At 37.0% G+C, this 22,754-nt stretch overlaps 1 gene segment (V, D, J or C); it reads right to left on the bottom strand.

Annotated features, from left to right (window-relative positions):
* Positions 1-22,754, bottom strand: part of LOC127687769 (Ig heavy chain V region 3-like) — a 906,657-nt gene that overhangs the window by 25,602 nt on the left and 858,301 nt on the right.

Genomic DNA, 22,754 nt, shown 5'->3' with positions numbered 1-22,754 from the left:
TCTTTGGAGTCTTTCATCACCACTGTCTGTCATAATATTAACACCTTAGTACCTGCGTTGGTCCCTGAGTCCTGAAGAGGTTTGATGAGGACAACCCCTGTAGGGCTGGCTGTATGCCCAAATATCTCTCACTCTCTCCACATTGTCCATTTTGGGCTCTTTAAGTTAACTCACACATACTGAAAAAAGTTTCTCTCAACATTTTAGAGACAGGCACAAATTTAAGTGTATATATGATTACATCATGATGAATCATTGTATTGTATGTAACTTTATCAGGAAAAGAGAATTTGGGTTTCCCTAGACCATAGCCTATTCAATGTCACATTCTAAGCAAACCTAGCAATGCCAGGGATGGGTTTCATCTCAGGAATTGAGTTTGTAATCCAAGTAGATATTTGATTATATTCATAATGTTTGTGCCATATTGCAGCAGCTTATCACAAGGATAGGTAAGTCACAGGATTCATAGCTAGATGAATTATAACCTTTCTCCTCTGATTGCACATAAAGCAACAAAGTTCTTAGAGGTGTCCTTGGATACTGTGAGTCAGCTCTTTAAAGATGTGCTGTAGTTCATTTTTACAGTTTAAAATATTTGATCTTATTTCATGCAACATTTTACAACCTTTTAAAAGCTGATTCTCTGTCATATATGAATTCAGTTGTAGATGTGTCTCTCTAAGTAAAGCAATAAAAATATACTTACTTCTAGAAGAATATCTTAAAATATAAGATCAAATGTTTGTTGATTTCTCTCTATGTTCCCAGTGTTTTTGCCTTACAGCATTCAAACTTTGCTACTAGTCTTCAGAATGGATGCTGTTTTCCAGCCCCATCTTGCAAGTGAAGAAAGATGAGGAGCAGATGGTTTGAGGTTCTCACTTGTGGTGGCATTGGAGACAGTGTTCAAGCTAACATGGAGCCTATAATGATTTTTAATCATCAGACTATCAGTTTAAGTAAATTTTTCATATAATTCACAAGCACCACTTATTCTAATTACTCAGAATAATAGACAAAAACTGAGAGATGGGAAGATTAATTACAGGATGCCTGGAAGTTGTTTGAGTCCCACAGAAACCAATTGCATCAGTATGGAAGAAAATTAAGTTTCAGACTCTGATGTAATTTGTCACCATCATTATTTACATAGGTATATGAAGAAGATTCACTAGAGCTGCTTTTGCCTATCATATACATCCTAACAATCAAGAATAAGTCAATTTAAATAATTGGGAGAACAGGATGTTTGTAATTGACACCAGTATGAGAATTTAAACAGTATCCCAGAGAATAATCTCTCAGCTTGCTTTTTGGATATCTCCCACATAGCAACATGCCACACATGTATTCTGGCTGATAAAAAGAAACAATGGAAGTCAATCCAGGAATATGAAGCAGTTTCAAGACTTGCCTGATCCGTACATGGAGTAAGAGACAAGTTTCATTAAGAGATCAATCTGCCAAGTTCAGGAAGCAAGGTTTGACACTGTGGGCTTTACGGAAGAAGAGAATAAGAAGGAGGAGGAGGAATATGAAGAGTATGAGGAGGAGGACTTTCTTTCTTCTGATGTCTTTGTCTTCTCCTAAAAACTATTTCCATCACTTCCATGTGAAAATTGGTCTAATCCCCTACAGGTATTACTAACCTTGAATTAGAGCTTTAATTCTAAGACATAACCTAACTGTACCACTGTGCATAAGCCAGGCTCTGATTCTATTTCCACAATACAGGCTTCAAATTAACCCCTAAATCTAGAAACAAATCCTGAACATTTACTTTAGTCCACTGATTGGGGCTCATTCATGTGTGCGTGAGTTTACTCTTCAAAGTGTAGTAAGCCCTTCTGCCTACCTTCAGGATTATTCTATACCCTAATATCTGCCAGTTTGTCAGGGCAATCTGACCTCAAAACAATTGTTTTACATTTCCTATTACATTTTAGATGTTGAGTGTTATACTTTCAAGATCTGTAGAGAAATTACTTGGAAATTTGGTGAGCAAGAGCTATCTGTCAATTCTCAAATATCTTCTTTAATTCCTTTGTTGGAAAATATGAAGATTTGTTATACAAGTCTTTTACTTCCTTGGTTAGGGTTACCTCTGATTCTAATACTCCTACTGTGGAATTCATTCTATTTTTAGATAAATGATTTCCCTCTGATTGCAGTATTCCTACTGTGGAATTCATTCTACTGCTAGATAAATGATTTTGATGGTTACTCAGAAGTTTTTTTTTTTTTTTTTTTTTTTTTTTGTCATTTCTGTTTCGGTAGAATTCTCAGGAGGGTGTCAAAGATTTTCTGAACTAACTGCAATGATCTCCTTGATATGTCCATCAAGGCAAAGATTAACTGACTTAGAGAGGGGAATTTCCTGGTTTTCATATGTGGTTAACTTAGAAGAATAAACACTGGGTAAAGTCAGGAAACACAAGTCTCTGCACCTGTTCTTCAGGCTCTCAACAAATAATTTATTTAAGACTCTTACATTCACTGACCCATGGCAAGAAATATTTAGCAAAATTATTGATGGCATTTACATAGTAGTTGTAGAGGGCAGGTGTGGCTTGTACTCAAAGAGAAGTAAAAAGCAAACAAAGAATTTTAATCATAGGGTTGTCTCTTCATTGGAGAAGATAATAATCAAACACTAGCACTCTATCCAGAAAGGTGAAAGCAGAGGTTCTTAATAATCTGGTGACCTGTTTGTAATCTGTATGTACAGACATAGCCCTTTTATCCCAGATGATTTTCCCAGACTTCTCCCACCATAGACCATTACCCAATCTCTTACAGGAGATTTCATATTCACTTATGGTCTGCTGACCTCTATATCAGAAGTCACATTATATCAAGGCATTTTTGGTATAGACCACACCCTTAGTCACAAAAACTTTGAAAACAGACTGTCCACATAGTCACACCTTAAGCTTTATTGCATGACTTCACTGGAAATGATTATCAAAATCATTGTTGACTGCAGACCCTTTTCCTAATTCTATTGTGTTCAAATATATCTATAATAAACAACCTGTTCCTATATTTCCTGAAGTCTGATCCAGGTTGAAGAAGTCAATACACTCCAAGTTCTCAGTCTTATCTCTTTTCATGGTTTGATTCCTGACCAGCATATTCAGGAATCACCCTCAAGAGAACAATTTATAAACTATTCAATGAACATGGAGAACTGGTTCCCATCTAGAGCTTTCACATCAGTGGACTAATGTTTATGATACTGAAAGACAATCAACCTTCTGTCAATGGGGAAAAATAAACATTTAAAAAAATCCTTTGATCCAATTAGTGTCTGGGTTCCTGCATTCAATTTACACTATTACAAAAAATAATAGAAATCTTGTGGAAGTAATCAACCATTATCTGATTTGTTTCAGTAATCATTCCATGAATAACAACTGACACCTAAAACTTTTTGACCAAGTGCCTGAGATTAGATAGGCTAGGGACATAGGAAAAAATAATATTGTTCTGTTAAAGGATTACATTTGTAAAAGGACTCCTACATATAAAACGATTCTAAGAGAAGAAATGATTTATGCACTTAAAGATTAATAATGGAAAATTCATTACTAAAAATACATGTACACACACACATTAAAAACACCCAAAACCAAAGCATTTAATTACTTATTTCACTACACCTTAGCACTGTGTATTTTATATATGCCTCATTCTTAAATTTATTTAAGTGCAGACCTCTGAAAACCCTTTATGCAACTTAAGTAGACAGAAGTCTTAAAGTAGATCAATTGGACATTTGTGAGATTTACACAACAAAAATGATATCAGAATTCTTTATTTATTATTTTTCTTAGAACGTATTTATTATTGAAAATAGATATTTCAGGCTATATATTCTGATTACTGATTTGTCTTCAACTACTTCTTCAATATCTGCCACGTCAACCTCCTTTCTTTATCTTATTAGGAAAACAAAAAAATCTTTAAAATATTTAAAAAGAAAAAAATATGATAAAAGAAAAGCAAATAAATAAAAATAAGATAAACACAATAAAAAAGAAAAAGCACCCAAAATCCAAGCACAAGAAACACTCACAAATGCAAAGACAATCACATTCACAAATGTTTTATAGGTCAATCTGTGAGATTGATGCTCTTTCAGAAAAGGTCCATGATCTCTAAAGGATAGTACCATTAGAACTGTTTATTAAGGTTGAGACCAATTTTATGGGACTAGATAATAACATATAATCTCAGAATCTACCTCAGTGAGCATGTACAGTCAGTTGATAAATGAGTTCTGTAAAAAGTAAGTAAATATTACTTTTCTCCATCTTATATGTATTACACTTATGTGGCTTTTGGTCAGGATCCATTTTGCCTACATTTGTGAAAGCCTTTCTGTCAGAGTAATGGCAAGAGGGCTCTTTGTTCTGTCTTGGAGGAAGCAACTGGAAGGCTTATAGATATCCAATGCATATCAGCCATGCTCTCTGCCAGATTGTGTCTTTTCCCCCCAGAATACTGTAAAATATAGTATTTTGGCTTGTATATGCTTGGCCTAGAGAGTGGCAGAATGAAAAGGTGTGGCCCTATTGTAGTAGGTTTGTCTCTCTGTGTGTGAGGCATACAACTCTCATCCTTGCTGCCTGGAAGCCAGTATTCAACTAGCATCCTTCAGATGAAGATGTAGAACTCTCAGATCTGCCTGTACCATGCCTACCTGGATGCTGTCATGCTCACTTGCCTTGATTGATACTGAACTGAAACTCTAAACCTGTTAACCAGCCCCAATTAAATGTTGTCTTTTATTAGATGTGACTTGATCATGGTTCCTATTCTTAGCAGTAAAGCTCTAAGACAGAAATTGGTACCAGGGACTGGGATATTGCTGTGATATGACTGACAATGTTTTTGTTTGGAAGAATGTGGATTTTGGAACTTTCGATTTGGAAAGTATTGGAAAGCTTTAAGTGAGGCTTAATGGGTTATCATAGAAGGAATATGGAAGAATTTGTTGCTGTGAGTGATTTGAATTGTGCTAACTTGGCCCAAGAGATTTTAGTGGAGAAGAATTTCAGTATGTGGCATAGAGACAGTTTTATGGTATTTTGGTGAAGAGTGTGGCTAATTTTTTTTTCTTACCTGAAGAGTCTGCCTGAGCCTAAGGTAAAAAGACTCATTAATTACACTGATAAATGAAGTCTCAAAAAATACATCCTAGACATTTTTTTCTGATTAAGTCTCATGAAGAGCATTTCAAGAAAGCATAGCAAGCTGAGAAAGGGAAAATATAAAGAATGCAGTTCAAGCATTAATGGTGCACCGGAAAGTAAAGTGAGACTGAATCTTGTGTCGAGAGGTATTAAATTGAATTAAGGGAGTAGAAGGTGTAGCCCTGTTAAAGTAGGTGTGCCACTCTGTGTGTGGGCTATAAGACTCTCATCCTAGCTGACTGGAAGCCAGTATTCAACTAGAATCCTTCAGATGATGAGATTGAACTCTCAGCTCTGCCTGGACCATGAATGCCTGGTTGCTGCCTTGATGGTACTTAACTGAACCACTAAACCTATAAGCCAGCCCCAATTAAATGTTGTCTTTATAAGAGTTGCCTTGGTTATGGTATCTGTTCATAGCAGTAAAACCCTACCTAAGACATATATAAAGCCTATGAGAACTAAATTCAGGATTGCTATAGTTTTCAATGAAATGCTCTGATTTCTAAATTTTATCTTCCTTTCCATCTTTCCTATAATTATCCTCACTCTGCACTTAGTGGAATGTTCAACTTGGCACAGGCAGGAACTTTGCAGTTATGCATTCTGATATTAATACTGCTTATATTCTAAGAGATTGGAACTTCTGCCAGAACGCACAAACACAGTTAGCAAAATATCCAGAGGTCATTTAAGACTTAAGACTGTGAAAAAGACTTTTGTTTGCTCAGAAGATGGTGGAATTTTATAGATTAAATTAATATTATACTTTACTCCCAGCTATTCCAAAGAAATTTCTAGTATTTTTCACAATCCAGAGATATTTTTATCATGCATGATCACAATTTCTCTTTTGTTATTGTTTTATTCAAAAAGAAAAATATCAATGGAGGTGGTGACTAGTGATGACATTTATAAGGTAGGGTACTCTAGCAGCATCTTAAATCAGCATCACATAATTAATAGATATCCTATTTCAAAGTTGACAAAAGCACTATATGTCTCTAAAGAAGAGACACATAAGTGGACCTTCCAAATGATTGGATCTGAGCAAGTCTGCAAGTTCATCTTCTCAGCCACAGGGCAACCTTTTGCTCCTTCAGGGTTTCAGACATACTCAGGATGTGGTTTTTAACACTTTATCTTGCACAGTAATATACAGCAGAGTCCTCAGATGTCCTTCTAGCTAAGCTCGTATTGGCTGTCCTGGAAGATTTGTCTACAGTCAATGTGGCCTTGCCCTTGAAATTTTCATTGTAGTTAGTACTGCCATAGTAGGTATTAATAAATTCAATCCACTCAGGGTCTTTCCATGACTCTGTTTCAACCAGGACATAAGTTAGTCTGTTAATCTATCGAGAAACCTTGCAGGACATCTTCATTGAGGCCCCAAGCCTCACCAGTTCAACCCCAGACTGCTGTTGCTGGACCTGGGTGTAGACACATGTAGAGAGAAAGACAGGGTGGATGTCTTTGTCACCTGAATGTATAGCCATATCTCAATCTGCCACTGTGAGCCCCTTACCTGTAGATGTTGCCACCAGGAATAGGATTATAAATGGTAAGGTCCTGTGTATTTAGTGACTTTAGAGAAGAAAGAGATGTTATATTATTGTGCAGTGTATACATCCCTGTATTTACCACCATAGACACATGTGAGTTGCATATTCATGAGCAGGGTACATCTTAGATAAGGATCTACCCCTGCTGAAAAAGAAAGGAGAACTGCTTCAGGCTGCAGAGTCCCAAGTCCAAATCCTGTCTGAGGAAATTCATCCCATAACAAATCCCTGAATATTGTGCTGAGGCTGTGGAGGTGACATGAAAGACTATGCTCTTCCAAGATGTGAAGCCTGAGACAGTAGCCTCTCTTCTGATAAGGTTAAGAGACAGATTTGAAGGTGGTTGCAAAGATAACAATACTGATAGTGACTTTCAAAAACTGCTACGTTATTTTAACTTGCAGCCTTCTTTCAATGCATACAATTAATGTTTGTGATTTCAACATGTGATATACTAAAAAAGTTATGAAAATGACCAAAACTATATCTACTTTAGAGACATTTGTACATGAGTGACTACTGCAGGACCATCACAATAATTATGGAAATAACTGACTATCTGTCAACAGAAGATTGCATCTAGGAGGATGTGTGTGTGTGTGTGTGTGTGTGTGTGTGTGTATGAAGAAAATATAAACCTTTGGAGTGTTTAACAAAGAATCTTCCCAGTGTTTGAGCATGGAAATGTTATATGTCAATCACAATAGGTACATGTATGTTAAGAAAGGAAACCAGAGAGGATACAAAGTCACTGGAACAACAAGCATGTCTCTCTGCAAGAGAATCTTGGCCACACTGTGCCTTCTGCTGGTCGTTAACTTCCATGCAGGTATATTTCCCATTCTTTACTCTAAAATTGCCCAGGGTGACTTGAGCAGTAACATACCCCTGCAACTGGTGTGCTTGCAGAGCTCAGATGCAGGATCTGAATAAGATGACTGATGTCTCAGCATATGAATTTAAGTTGTTGCTACATTATCATCTGTGCCCTCCCCTAGCCTCTGAGCAGGGTTTTTGGAACTCAGGGCCAGCTACTATTCTTTAGCCTTTGAAGTTCTGGGCCATTGTTCTAAGAACCTGCACTGTGAATACTCGAGAACCCACTAGTTAACACCTGATGATAGCCTGAGGTGGAGCGCTGGAATCAAGGTGAAGTCCTTTGATATGCCAGATCTATAGTTTACAGACTCAAGCAGGCTACATGCTGAGCAGTATGGAACAGTGGAGCCAACACCTGAGGAGCAGACTATAGGCTTAGGGTGAAAGGTCTCCTTAAATTGTGAGACACCAAATAACATTTGAATCTTGAGCAAGAAATCAAGTCTTGACTCCATGTATTTCCCCTTGTCTCCCTGTTTCCTATCCCCATCTTTTCTTCAAGGGAATCCTAACCATTCCTATAAAGCTAAGAGTGGCTACAATCATCAATTACACTCTCAAAGTCATACTCTTTCCTTGTGACAGTTTCATCCAGCTCCAGCAGTTGCCATTTGTAAAAAAGGTGTAAACAGGAGAGATCAGGATCATTATTGCCTTCATGAGGCTGTCCCTGGGCTAGAGTAGTTGAGGACAGAAGGACAGCAATTAATTTTGAAATCAGATGCATCACCCCAAGTATCCATGGATGAATTCCTGGAGCATTCACATAGAACAAAAAGAGGAAGAATCACTGTGGTAGTCACAGAAAAAGTTAAGAGTACACAAGAAATTAACATTGATAAGGAAGTAGAAATCAAGCAAATATATTTTGTGATTTAATCTTTTTCTCAACCTGCATGTGGCTACATTTAATGGAATTACTTAGACAGGAAATCCCCATGATAGGGACTGTTGATGTTTTGTCTAAGCTCCATCCCACACCTACCTGGCAATAGCCAGGTATGCCTCGCCCCAGAGATCTGGCCCACTATAAAAGGGGCTACATGCCCCTCCTCTCGCTCTTTGCTCTCTGCTCTCCCACATTCTCCCACCTCTCTACCCCTTGGGCTCTCCCCCCACCCTCCACATGGTCATGGCCGGCCTCCACTCCACTTTTCTACTCTCTCTCTCTCACTCTTCTCTCCCTCTCTCTCTCTCTCTCTCTCTCTCTCTCTCTCTCTCTCTCTCTCTCCCACTAACTACCATCCCCTACTCTGAATTTTTAATCTTAGCCATTCTGACTGGTATAAGGTGAAATCTCAGGGTTGTTTTGATTTGCATTTCCCTAATGACTAATGAAGTTGAGCATTTTTTAAGGTGTTTCTCTGTCATCTGAAGTTCTTCAGGTGAGAATTCTTTGTTTAACTCTGTACCACATTTTTTAATAGGGTTGTTTGGTTTTCTGGAGTCTAACTTCTTGAGTTCTTTATATATATTGGATATTAGCCCTCTTTCTGATGTAGGATTGGTGAAGATCTTTTCCCAATTTGTTGGTTGCCGATTTGTCCTCTTGATGGTGTCCTTTGCCGTACAGAAACTTTGTAATTTTATGAGGTCCCATTTGTCAATTCTTGATCTTAGAGCATATGCTATTGATGTTCTGTTCAGAAACTTTCTCCCTATAGCAATGTCCTCAAGGGTCTTCCCCAGTTTCTTTTCTATTAGCTGGAGAGTGTCTGGCTTTATGTGGAGGTCCTTGATCCATTTGGATTTGAGATTAGTACAAGGAGACAAGGATGGATCAATTTGCATTCTTCTGCATGCTGACCTCCAGTTGAACCAGCACCATTTGTTGAAAAGGCTATCTTTTTTCCATTGGATGTTTTTAGCCCCTTTGTCGAGGATCAAGTGGCCATAGGGGTGTGGGTTCATTTCTGGATCTTCAATCCTGTTCCATTGATCCTCCTGCCTGTCACTGTACCAATACCATGCAGTTTTTAACACTATTGCTCTGTGGTATTGCTTGAGGTCAGGAATACTGATTCCCCCAGACTTTCTTTTGTTGCTGAGAATATTTTTATCTATCCTGGGTTTTTTGTTATTCCAGACGAATTTGAGAATTGCTCTTTCTAACTGTGTGAAGAATTGAGTTGGGATTTTGATGGGTATTGCATTGAATCTGTATATTGCTTTTGGCAAAATGGCCATTTTAACTATATTGATCCTGCCAATCCATGAGCATGGGAGGTTTTCCCATTTTTTGAGGTCTTCTTCCATTTCCTTCTTCAGAATCTTGAAGTTCTTGTCATACAGATCTTTCACATGTTTGGTAAGAGTCACCCCAAGGTACTTTATACTGTTTGTGGCTATTGTGAAGGGGGTCATTTCCCTAATTTCTTTCTCAGCCTGCTTATCCTTTGAGTATAGGAAGGCCATTGATTTGCTTGAGTTGATTTTATAACCTGCTACTTTGCTGAAGTTGTTTATCAGCTGTAGGAGTTCTCTAGTGGAGTTTTTTGGGTCACTTAGGTAGACTATCATGTCATCGGCAAATAATGATAGTTTGACTTCTTCCTTTCCAATTTGTATCCCTTTGACCTCCTTATGTTCTCTAATTGCCCGAGCTAGTACCTCAAGTACAATATTGAAAAGATAAGGAGAAAGGGGGCAGCCCTGTCTAGTCCCTGATTTTAGTGGAATTGCTTCTAGTTTCTCTCCATTAAGTTTGATGCTGGCTACTGGTTTGCTGTATATTGCTTTAACGATGTTTAGGTATGGGCCTTGAATTCCTGTTCTTTCCAAGACTTTAAGCATGAAAGGATGCTGAATTTTGTCAAATGCTTTTTCAGCATCCAATGAAATGACCATGTGGTTTTTTTCTTTGAGTTTGTTATGTAGTGGATTGCATTGATGGATTTCCGTATATTGAACCAACCCTGCATCCCTGGTATAAAGCCTACTTGATCATGGTGGATGATCGTCTTGATGTTTTCTTGAATTTGGTTGGGATTTATACCATTTTTATATTCTCCAATCAGTATGAAGATTTTTCCCTTCTCCTCTTGTAGTGTCCTCTTTTCATTGATCACAAACCCCTGGCAATTCCTTTTGTACCTGTCTATGTTCATTGGTTCAGAATACCACTTAAAAACTGGGCACCATTTTATTATTACCGGTCCCAGTGCAGAGAACATTGTTTCTGTAAATGGGCTCATATCCTTTCACATTGGTTCTATAAAAGACTGATAAACCATGGTGTCCTCAATGGTCAGATATAAAAGATGCAGGAATATTCATTTTATAGATGATTTAGTGAATCAGTGGAATGTTCAATTTGTAGCTTACTTCTGAAATCACTTATTAACAAATTTTGCAGATCATTCATCAGCGACCTTGCCCTGAATGATCATCTGCACTTTCTAAATAGTCCTTATCAAAGCACTAAGGATCACTGTCATACCCATTATCCCAAAGAATGAAGAAGATAGGCGTGTGTCACTGTAATTAGTGTTCTGTAACTCTCATGTGACTACAGGGGAAGACATTGGGAATTGGAAAGAATATAAGTTTGGAATCAATGATCTTTGCATATCACTGAACTTCTCTCACTATCCCACACCAAATCACATGAAAGGACCTGGGGTGGTTAAAAATGCTTGTTGAGAATATTTAAAAATACATGGATGGTGGTTGAAAATACCTTTAATTCCAGAATTCATGAGGTGGGCAACAATACATTTCTGAATGTGAGGCTAACCTTGTCAATGGAGAAAGTTCTAGGACAACCAGGGTTATACAGAGAAACCCTGACTTAAAAATTAAAGCAAAACAAAAGAGTACTTTAAAAGCAATGTTGATCATTACATGGGAATTAGATAATGATTGAGTGTGTGATCAAACACATGTACTCCAACTTTATTGAACTAATTAGGTTAGGTATTTGTGCTCACCAACGTGGGTATAAAAATAACGTTTTACGATGCATATCCTAACTCTGAATTAAAACACCAAGAAACATTACTGATTATAGATTTATGCCTCATCTTACTCTTGTTCCCAATTAACTCTTAAATTAATCCATGTACGTTAATCTCTATTTTGACAAATGTCTTGTTTGTTTGTCTTGTTTGTTAACCCACTTTCAGCCCTGGCCAACTTTTTTCTCTGCATCTTTCTAGCAAAATATGCCCCTGACTCTTTTGCAGAGTTTCTATCTCTCCATAGAAACCCTCCTTATATTCTTTTCCTTTAAGGCAGGCCATCAGTTTTTATTAAAATGGTCAAGTGCTGAGAGAGGTAGTGTTTACAAAGATGATTTAGAGACATGAATAACAACACAAAAGATGAGTACAGATTCAAATTCCTGCTGCCCAGAAATCAGTATAAGTATAATAAAAAGGCAGTATTTACAGGGTGGGCAAAAAGAACACACCAACACAGAAATACCTGGAACAAATGTAGTAATTTAATACTCCTTCTCTCTAAATCTTACATACAAGGTGACTAAGATATTTCCTTATGGAATAAGAATTAATTTTTATACCTTTTGTTCCCTTCTACAACACTTAACCATAATTTTGAGGAACTCTACATGCTACACTTCCCTGTCTTTTCAGCTCCAAGACAGTTTCTTGCTCCTTCAAATTTTCTGACATACCTTAGAGCCAGACTGTGACAATGCCTGACACCAAAATAGATAGCAAAGGACTTGGATATTAGGCTGCTGAGCTTCACTGAGTAGTGTTGAATATTGTGGCTGCATCCAGACTGGTTCTGTCCTCAAACATCTAATCTTTGTGAAAGATCTCCCTTTCCCTCTTCCTCTCCCTCTCTCTATCTCCCTCCCTCTCCCCGCTCTCTCTCTCTCTCTCTCTCTCTGCCCTTCCTCTCTCTTCCCCCTCCTCTCCTCATTCATTATCTTCTCACCTCTCTCTCTCTCTCTCTCTCTCTCTCTCTCTCTCTCTCTCTCTCACACACACACACACACACACACACACACACACTGTCTCTCTCTTTCCTGGATGTCCCATCTCCTATTTCCTGCTTTAGGTCATTGGCCTGAAAAAGAGTCAGGAGGATCAGGTTTTGCCAGCCAAATGTACAGGAAGGAGTAGGTCAAGATCACAAGAGTGGTAACTAACAAGACATTTGGCAAACCACTCTCATCATAATCGATTACTAACTCTACACTGGAAAAGAGGAAAAGAAAAAATCTTAAAGGGGAGCTAGGTTGAATATCCAGAATAGAAAGCTATTAACCTAAGAGGAAACAGGAAGACCCAGGCGAGCAGGAAAGCTGTAGCCATACCCTCTTATGATATAATAGGAAGGAACAGAGCTGAGAACCAGCCTGAAATATTGTGAGATGACACCTGAGGCTGTGTCAATGTGCTCTCTGAGCACAGTAGTATGTCGCAGTATCTGCAATGTCTACACTGCTGATCTGGAGGAATGCTTGGTTGTTGGAGGTGTCCTTGGAGACTGTGATCTGGCTCTTCAGAGATGGTTTGTAGTGATTATCATCAACCCACAAAATGATTACTAGCTACTCCAGTCCCTTCCCTGAGGACTGTTGAATCCAGCCCACACCTATACCAAAAGTACTCAGAGAAAACTCAGAGAAAGTGCAAGTCAGACAGAGGGTCTGGGAGGACTGCAATATCCCAGGGACAGACTCTGTCAGAGTAACCTGGGAAAGAACATCTGTGAAGAAAATAAAGCAGATCAAGGTTGGAATAGAATGGTAAAAGAAAAGTTTATCCCTTACAGAACCTTGAAACTCACATGTAGTGACAATCATCAGCAGGAGTAATGATGTAAGCCTGTTCATGATTGCACACCAGTGAATATTCTGAGATGAGATTCAACTTTGGCTAGATTGTGTGGAGCTAGGAGAGATTTGCATTCCCCCATTGGTACTCATTCTGACAGTGCGCTTAAGTTGTAGGACTTAAGAGGAATTATTTTGTGATAGGAAGAACAGGAGTACTCAAGGGAGCTCACCTGTGATCCCCATAAATATGAACTCATTGAGTACAAGAGTACTCAGGAGAAAAACATTTCTGATCAGTGCTCCATAGAAGGAGCAAGACTGAGATGGACCCTTAAACTATCATGAAGGTCATGACTCTGTTCACTCATCCAGGGATCAGTACTTTGTGTTTTTGCATATAGGGCTCATGAAGAACTCAAAGCAGTGATGTTTCTCTTGTCTTTATTCTGCTCTATGCCTGATGCCAGATCGTTTCCTATGTTAGTCCTGTCAGAACATATTTCCCTGCCCCCACGAACACAGACACACACACACACGTGAACACACACATACACACACAAACACACATATACAATGAACAGATACTGCATATTATAGAATTTTCTCAGAATGTAAGAGTGTGTTTCATCCTCAGGCTGGCAGCTATTAAAACTATAATTCAATGGAAGACAGTAATGTTTCATTGATGATACTTATCTTTTGATTTCCTGCCTTACATTTTTCTGATTTCTGTTTACTCAATATCCTGTGCCTTCATCTTTATACTACCCTCTATTTACGACAATTTAAAAGTATAGAAACAGTGTTTGTTTAGTCAGTTCTATCAGATGTTGTGCATCGTGAAGTTGAGCACTGTAGACAGAAGCTTCTAGAAGTGAAACACTGGGAATTTTTTTTTTTTATTGCATCAGAGATTTTAAAGTACAATGCACTTTCCCTTGGTTTTGCTTCTAATGATGATTTACAAGATAGACATAATATGAATTTTTTAAATTTGGACAACTGTCATAATGAATTTTAGGTATGAGCATGAGTGAATAAATGAAAATCAGCATGATTGAGCTACTGATGTCATCCATGAGACATGGATGTGCTATACCAAATGAGAAATAGGTGTGCTATACCAAAAGCACATCCACTTTTATAAATAAAATGTGATTATATTTAAAAACTTTAGAAAGATAAAGATGTTAAGAGTGTATAATCCATGAAATATGATCTTACCACAATGTTGTAACAACATTGTAAAAAGAAACCAAACCCAGAATGTTGAGTGCCAGCTGAGGTCCTAAAACCCTTAGGGTTGGATGGGCCATAAGACCTGCATTAATCCTTAGCTTCCTTGTACTGGGTTATCAAAATTACAGGGGATTTTCAACTATAATTGTATTATGTGACATGGAAAAAGAGAATATTTGATAATGTCTTTAATTCTCTCCATTAGATACATATATCATCGCAAATTTCCTAATTAAAGTCAGGATGTAGGATGGTCAACAATTAACAGCATATCATGGAATGGTATTGGAACCTGGCTAAGTTGTCAAATTAGGAAGAAGAGGCCAGAGGACCAGAGATTGAAGAACTGCTGGTCCTAAATATGGAAAACACAGAAAACAGATACTTCTGAGAAATAATATCATATCTAACCAGGATGTTGCATTCTATATGCTTTGTCTCTGTAGTGCATAAGTGTATGATTTGGATTTATATCTTTATTATAAGATGCAATGGATTAAGATACATTTCTTGAATTTTTCATATGTGCATGGAGTACTTCTGTGTGTGAGATTAAATGTATGAGGACGAGTGGTGACTGTGTAATATAAAAATTAAAGGTTTTTATTAATCCCATAATTTTATTCTAACAATGAATACAAATAAAGATGTTAAGTATCCTGCCAATGAGGTCCTAAAAATTATAAACTATTGTGGAAAATTTGGAGCAGATCACTTACTCAAATTTTCACTGAAAGTCTTCATTAAGGTTCAAAATTCCCTACCTCATGTATACTCAAGTTGAGAGTTTATTTAATGTATTTCCAATCAGTGCTATAGGCATGATTGGTCTCCCTGTTTTTAAAAGTGACATGTGAAGGAAAAAGCTCTGCAGTGGAAACAATTGTTAAATAAAATAGGATCGTTGATTCATCATTCAGAAATTCTTGATCACTTTAAATGGAAATGGTAGTACTGTATTTTATGTTAGGAAAGCATATTACATTTTAATGGTATGAATAATGGGATCGAAGATATGCACAGAGTATAGCACTGACCAGACCTACTTTTATATGACATGTATACTCTGCTATTAGGAACAAGATCTAATGTCATGAAATGAAATGTAATCCAGCCATTAGTATTTGAGTTTGTAAAAGAGAGAATGAGTGTGAATCCCTAAAGAGTAATTATCATTAACCTCTGGGTTCTTCACTGTAAACTAAAATTTCAAATACAACCTTGGTGTTGATTCTTAATCAGATAATGAAATGTTCTACAAATACATTTTGAAATCAGGACAAATGTGATACATACCTTGGACATAACACCAGGTTGAAGGATTCTCATACCTGCTTGTCTGTACATAGAACAGTACATGTTGAGGTCTGCTGGGAAGAACTGGAGGGCTTCTGAGACTGAGGGAGTATTTGCAGAAAGAAAATAGGGGATTGGATCAATGATCACTTCTGTGGAGACATTGCTATGTGGCAGGCAAATTGGCTTGAGCAGGGAGGGTGCATCTGCCACTGTTGTACCAACAGAGCCAGCTTCAAACTCAGCTACCAAGATAGGTGCAACATCTATGAACTGAGTTCGGGGCTACCAGACAGGAAGTGATATGTGTGGACCCAGGCAGTTTTCAGTGGTGAAAGATTTGGGAGAATGTTTTCTGCCATGAAATTTGTTACATTTCTTATATAACAGAAGCTCTCAGCCAATCGCTGAAAAAGTAGTTCTCACACACTTATTCCTTCTGGAGAGGATCTTATATACTTTGAGGTGGATTGGGGGTGTGACAGCAGAAGTTTGCTTACTATTGACTTTGTCTAAGATGTTAAAGATGTCTTATCTGCAAGTGAAAGAGTTTGAGGCACTGCCCTTACATGACTGATAGTCATAATTTTCCCCAGAGTGTACTGTGATATGGTGACAGGGGCCTGGTCAAAAGGTGAAACTCCTAATATCCTTTGATATGTAAGAATGTTAATCTCCTACCATGTTCTCATATGTAAGAAGGTAAAGCTCCTACTATGCTCTGATATGTGTGAGGTTCTGGGACATCCAACTAAATCAACTTTATCAAGTTGCCCAGCAAGGAACCTTTATCAAGGCCACTGTGCAACAAATCTCCATTTTCTTTTTTTTTCTTTTTCTTTTTTTTAATATTTTTATTTTCTATATTCTTTGTTTACATTCCAAATGATTGCCCCTTTCCCAGATCCCCCCTCCCTATATGTCCCATAAACCTTCTTAAAGAGCTGTCACCATAATAACTGTCTCCTATTTTGAGAACAGTTTGATATTAAACCAAGACATGAATAACAGTGATTTTTGCAATGTTACTCATCTGCTGATTTATAAAATTGGATGAGGCATGGTGCCAAATGAAGCAAGGCTCCAATGACTAGTATGGGGCCAAGGAGGGGACAAAACCAAGCTATCAAGGAGTTAGGGAACCAAGGGGCAGGAGTGTTTGGAGCACAGACTACTCAGAGGTTCTCCCAGAACTCTTTGAGCATTTGTAGATCTTGTTCTACCAGACCAGATTCATTGATACAGAAGCAACATCCTTTCCCAGCAATATGCAATTGCCACCTAGTTCTGCAGTTGGTAAGTCCAGGAACCTCCTGTTTTGGAGAACAACCTCTGCAAAGGAGCTTATTTGACTCTGAAGGGACACAAGGTTTTTTACAGCAGAGGCCATTTGCTGCTCAAGCATGTCCTCGAAATCTCTGGTCAGATGTTCTTTTTGGACAAATGCTGCTCTAGCACTTCCTGTCACATCCAGTGAGGAAATGAGGCCCAGTTCACTGAGCAGAGTGATGAAGATCCTTCTCCTCTTAAGGCTTGCCCCCCCATCTCCAAGGTGAGTTCTTCTGGTTCCAGGGTCACAGAGATAAACTTGGGTAAGAATTCTCACAGGGCTTCAGGACCCTTGAAATGGGGCTTTAATACATTAACCTGTAGTGCTTTTGCACCCAAAAAGATCAGGAGGGTCAATACATACTAATTTGGCTATGGTCTTTTAATTAGTATATATAAAATGAGATTTCAAAGGCATAAAGGGGTGAGGATAACATGAGAGAAATGAAACTAAATTCATGTGAGGTCCATAAAATTGTGAACAAATATGACAGCCATTGAATTTAGGACATTGTGGAAAACTTTGTCTAAATTCATGTGATGATGGTTTTGATATGGTATTGGTGTGAGGACATCATATCTTCACCTTTGGTATTCTGTACTTTGATAAATTAGTTTTTAATTAAGTTACTATCTTCATATCTCTTATCCTGAGTCACAAAATTCAAACACTCTTGATACTAAAATTTGATTTAAAACATTTATAATGCACAGAAAAAAATGAGAAAAACTAAATGTAATGAAGGCCAAAAAATGCAAAGTGCCCAACTTCTCCTGCACTCCTTTTCTTGAGCTGGGAGCTTCACTTGGAACTTGAGTACACTATGGACTCAGGTTACTATCACTTGCCCAGAAGAGCTGCATGGGCTCAGTCCTTTGATTGGGACTTCAAGAAGTGCACTCCCTCTAGATGTAGCACTACCTAAGGACCCAGTTATACCACTCCTGGGCATATACTAAGAAGATGCTCCAACATGTAATAAGGGCACATGATCCACTATGTTCATAGAAACCTTATTTATAATAGCAAGAAGCTGGAAAGAACCCAGATGTCCTTCAACAGATAAATGGATACAGAAAATGTTTTAAATTTACATAATAAAGTACTACTCAGGTATTAAAAACAATGAAAAATTCTTAGGCAAATGGCTGGTACTAGAAAATATCATCCTAAGTGAGGTAACCTAATCATAGAAGAACAACCATGGTATGCACTCATAGACCACGTGACACTCAAGAAGAAAGAAGACCAAAGTAGAGACACTTCAGTCCTTCTTAGAAGAGGGATCAAAAGCTGGGTGTTGGTGGTACACGCCTTTAATGCCAGCACTTGGGAGGCAGAGGCAGGTAGATTTCTGAGTTCGAGGCCAGCCTGGTCTACAGAGTGAGTTCCAGGACAGTCAGGGCTATACTGAGAGACCCTGTCTCAAAAAAAAAAAAAAAAGGATCAAAATACCAATGGGAGGAGATTCAGAAAAAAGTGTGTAGAGCAGAGACTGAAGAAATGGCCATCCAGAGACTGTCCTATGTGAAGATTCATCTTATAAACATTCACCAACCCCCAACACTATTGTGAATGCTAAGAAGTGCTTGTGGAAAGGAGCTTGATATGGATCTCTCCTTACTTCCAGAGCCTTACAGATATAGAGGCAGATGCTAGCAGACAGCCATTGGACTGAGTACAGGGTCCCTAGGTGAGGGGTTGGAGGGAAGACTGGAGGAGCTAAAGGGTTTTCTAGCCTCATGGGAAAAATGATGATATTGGCCAATCGGACCACCCAGGTCTCTAATAGACTAAGTTATCAACCAAGGTGTACACATGGTTCCAACCACATTTGTGGCAAAGGAATTCCTTGTCAGGCATCAATGGAAGAAGATGTCCTGGATCCTATCAAGACTGGATAAATGTCCCACGTGGGGAATTCCAGGGGTGGTATGTGTGAGTGGGTTCAGTGGAGGGGCATCCTCATAGAGGGAGAGGGAGGGAGAGGGAGTTGGGGGGTTTTCTGGGAATGGGGAAACTGTGAAAGTGAATAACATTTAAAATGTAAATGAATAATATATTCAAAAGAAAAAAGAAAAATAAAGAAAGTACTTGCAAGTGAAAATCAGATTTTCCAACTGAATAAATCCTCCAGTCAGTGAAAAATTTACAGATAGATTTGCATATTCTGTTGATGTTAGTAATTATAATTTGTTTGATACCACATGTTTGAAACTTTTTAGCATTCTTTTAACTGGATATACAAATGATGTTTCAAAATAGTCCATAGTTTAAGAATAAAATATATATGTGCAATATTAATTAACAAATGGTACTTACTTGTAATGGTAATTTTAAAATAATATGTGCTTTGCAGTGGCTATGAAATGTGCAATCCTACTAACAATTGTGAGCACATCCTCACTACAATTAGTTGTCATTGTAGTTTTGATCTTAGCCATTCTGACATCTGTAAGATGGAGTCCCAAACTCATTTTTATGTTCATTTCACTGTTGGGTAGGATGTTGAACATTGTTTTAAAACTGCTTCCCTACCATTAGTGAATTCCTTGTTAAGAATTCTGTTTAGAACTAAAGAATATTTTAAATTGAATTATTGGGTTTGTTGACATCTAATTTGATAAATGTCTGTGTATATACTTTGGATATCAGCCTTCTGTCATATGAAGAGTTGGTGAGAATCTTTTACCATTCTGTAGGATACTGTTTTTTCTTATACATGGTGTGCTTTCCCTTATAGAACACTCTGAGTTTCATTGAGTTCCATTTTTTGATTGTGGCTCTTAGCACATATGCTATTGGCATTCTCTTCAGTATGCTGTCTCCTGTGCCAGTCAGTTCTAAGCTATTCCTCATTTTCTACCTTTAGCCTCAATATATCTGGATTAATATTGAGGTCTGTTATCCAGATGGTCTTGAGGATTGTGCATGGGAACAGATATGGATCTATTTGCATTCTTCTATATATAAACATTTAGTTAGCCCAGCACCATTTGTTGATGCTTTTGTTCTTTCACTGTGTATTTCGGATTTCTTCATGAAATCTTGGGGTCCATAAATATGTGAATTTGTGTCTGGATTTTTATTTGACTCTGTGTATTAACCTTTCTTATTTTATTCCATTACCATGATGTTTTATTTCTGTAGCTCTGTAGTACATTTTGAAATAAGGGATGCTAATATCTCCAGATGTTCCTTCATTGCACATGACCCCTAGCTGTGCAGGATTTTATGGATTTTCTATATGATGTTAGGTATTGTCCTTTCAAGATTTCTAAGGAATTAATTGTATTGAAAATTTGAGGTATGTTACACTGACTCTGTAGATGATTATTTTTACTATGTTAACCTTACAGAACCAGAAGCATTACTGATATTTTCATCTTTCGATATTTTCTTAATATATTTTTGTTGTTGTTGTTCAAGGACTTGATCTGTATGCTGTTGGTCAGAGAGCAAACTAGAGTCTGTACTTTAGCAAAAAAAAAAAAAAAAAAAAAAAAAAAAAAAAAAAGGCTCATGGTTCCAAGAACATTATGAAACAGGGTTTATATAACTTTACCTTAACCTTTATTGTGAAATTGAGTTTTGGATTATTATAGAAATTATTTTTGCCTCGAATTTCTTTTCCAACTTCTACTGTGCAGAAATATACCTATACCTATAATAAGCTATGCTTAAACTCTCCAAAGTCCGATCCACACGTATGCTTTATCCTTATAGATTTTCAGACTTGGCTTCTAATTTACTATGAACAATTTAAACAAAAACATGAAACCAAAAAATATGGGAACTTGTGCATATGGGATACTTACACAGCAAACTTATTATTAGAAATATTTTTTCATTTTTTCTATTTTTATTGAAAATACATTGTTCCCGCAATATATTCTGAATACTGATTTCCCTTCCCCAATACTTCCCCAATCTACTCACAACTTGATTGTATTTCTTTATCTAATTACAAAGCAAACAGAACCTACTAATAATAAAAAAGAAAAACAAAGTGAAATGAAGGAAAAGCAAGCCAATGGGAATAAGACAAAAGAAAGTCTGTTGCTCCACTTTAGGACAATTATAAGACATTGGTTTACACATGGTTCTTTGCGGTGATGATGATTATAAGGGCAATGGTGATGATGATGATGATGATGATGATGATGATGGAAAATTCCAAAAATGGCTAACTTTTGATAATTTCGAGACTTCTTTCACATATATGCATTTAACAATTGTCTTTAGAGAAGGTTGTATAACTCAAAAATGACTAAATAACTATAAGGAAATATGCTTAAAATATTTGCATAGCATTGATTATTTAAGCAGCATCTTGAATAACTAAATTTTATATATATATATATATATATATATATATATAAAGTATAGATATGTCAGCAAAGGGCTTTATCACTAAGGCATGATTATTTACATTATAAATGTGTATATCAATATTAAGACAATCTCAAAATTATATACATTAAATTAGACTCCCTTTAGTTCTTATTTATTTCATATTTATATACAACTATGTATACAAATATATAATATTGTATCACTGGAATTGTCTAGTATAATAAAGAAAAATAGGAGGGACAAAAGGTTACTGAAGAAATATGCCAAATGTAAAAAATATACTTGTATGAATATTTTCCACATGTGTAAAGTTGTTATTTTATATTTCTCAATGATTTTTATTTTTTAAAATTTTCAATCATATATAAAATATATTATGATCTACCATCACTCATAGCACTCTCACCAAAATCTACCACCACTAGGTTCTTATGGTTCCCCTTGGGAACTTCCAATAAGTCTATTTCCAAACATATTGAACTCTTCTTTTTCACTAACCAAAAACACAGTAAGTTTAATGAGTACTACCTGTATAAACATAGATAGGATCATCACTAGTAAAGAGTGAATCTCCAGAATTCTTTCCCAAAAAAGAGATTATATTTTGCCCATCAGTCAAACATACTTCAGCATGCTGTGGGGCCTAAGAGATCCTTCCCATCTATACTGTAATTTTTTAATTGCTTTACCATTCTTAGTAATGATATTAGGCTACACCTGCACAAAGTTGGATTTATTAACATCTGAGGATGACTTATATAAGTCAATTCTAAGGGATTTAACTGATATTGTTAACCTTGTCAATAGACATATTTACTTGCTCAGTCATTTTGTGATCTCTTATATGGTAATTTTCACTAGATTGAATTGAATGTGTCTTGTCCTGATACACCAGACAAGCTAATATAACTAATGAGGATGCATGTGTGCACTAAGCACAGTTCAATTCCTAAATCAAACAGAATTTGATCTCTTTTGACCCTATCCTCTGTATCTTACATCATTTCCCTAAATTGTGAGGGCTCTTGATTTTTGGGTGAGAGGTTGGTATCATTATCATCTGTAGGTGAGTACTCTGTTAATCATTCTTAGCACTCTGACCACTCATGAATGTCTGCATCTGTCATTACACACTGCAC

This window comes from Apodemus sylvaticus, chromosome 6 (assembly GCF_947179515.1).
Source record: "Apodemus sylvaticus chromosome 6, mApoSyl1.1, whole genome shotgun sequence".
NCBI classification, from domain to species: Eukaryota; Metazoa; Chordata; class Mammalia; order Rodentia; family Muridae; genus Apodemus; species Apodemus sylvaticus.
This window is presented reverse-complemented; position numbering and strand designations above follow the sequence as displayed.